Source organism: Bos mutus, chromosome 16 (assembly GCF_027580195.1).
Source record: "Bos mutus isolate GX-2022 chromosome 16, NWIPB_WYAK_1.1, whole genome shotgun sequence".
Taxonomy (NCBI): domain Eukaryota; kingdom Metazoa; phylum Chordata; class Mammalia; order Artiodactyla; family Bovidae; genus Bos; species Bos mutus.
The window spans coordinates 76,476,575-76,477,801 of NC_091632.1; the positions used below are offsets into that span (position 1 = coordinate 76,476,575).

Below are 1,227 nucleotides of genomic sequence, written 5' to 3' on the forward strand. Positions count from 1 at the left end.
TATCTGAATTTTACTATACTAGGAAACAGGCTTCCCAGGGGGCTCAGAGGAAAAGAAACTGCATGCCAATGCAGGAAACACAGGTTCAATCCCTGGATTGGGAAGATCCCCTTGAGAAGGAAATGACAATCCACTCTAGTATTCTTGTCTGGGAAATCCTATGGACAGAGGAGCCTGGTGGGCTACAGTTCATGGGGTCACAAAAGAGTTGGACACAACTTAATGACTAAACAACAAAAGCATTAGGAGGCAGGCTCTGCCTTCAACCAGGACAGGGGAACTTCAAAAGTCACTAAGCAATTTCAAATGTTATTCAGATCAAAACATGTAGTGGAGGGCCTGGAGGAAGGAACGAGTAGGGAGAAGAAGAAAAGGAAAGGAGAGGGAAAAGACGGAAGGAAATGTCCCTTGTTGTGTAGGAACTCCTGACTGAATAGAGCTGAGACCACACCAATAAACAGGGACCATCAACTAATAATGGTTTTGCAGGAATTTGAACAGCAAATACAAACAACCTGAGGTGGGAAGAAGATTGATGTGTTTAAATAATAGGAAAACAGCATGGTCATCATGGCAGGAGCAAGATTTAGCTTCCCTTTGTTGGGTGAGGTGGTTGATGAGACAGATGATTGAGCCATGAAACCCACAATAAAGACTTTGGATTTTATCTAAGGGAGGATAGGAACATGTTGCTTTGTAATTTTTTTGCATTTTGATTTTTTGTCTTTTAATTACTTTTTGTAAAATAATGGTTTAATATGATGTAAAGTATCACTCTATAAGCAATGTGGAAACTGACTGCAGCACACAAGAGGAAAGATGTAGATTAACAGGTGCTTTTTAAATTATTTAGGGGAAAACCTAGATAGCTCAGTCAGTAGAGCATCAGACTTTTAATCTGAGGGTCCAGGGTTCAAATCCCTGTTTGGGCAATGCTAACCTGGGCTTCCCTTGTGGCTCAGCTGTTAAAGAATCCACCTGCAATGCAGGAGACCTGGGTTCGATCCCTGGGTTGGGAAGATCCCCTGTAGAAGGGAATGACTACCCATTCCAGTACTCTGGCCTGGAGAATTCCATGGACTGTATAGTCCATGGGGTTACAAAGAGTCAGACATAACTGAGTGACTTTCACTTTTCACTTGCATGGTGGCTTGGACTAGAATAGTGGTAAAGAAACTGCTGAAATACTAAAATGTTGACTCACAGCTAAAGGTTGGTTGATAAAGA

General features: G+C 42.0%; 1 non-coding gene across 1 annotated transcript; it reads left to right on the forward strand.

The window, feature by feature from the left end:
- The first annotated feature begins 859 nt into the window (after window positions 1-859).
- TRNAK-UUU (transfer RNA lysine (anticodon UUU)) lies at window positions 860-932 on the forward strand. Its single transcript has one exon. It is a non-coding gene; the product is annotated as a tRNA-Lys (tRNA).
- Window positions 933-1,227: the final 295 nt, after the last annotated feature.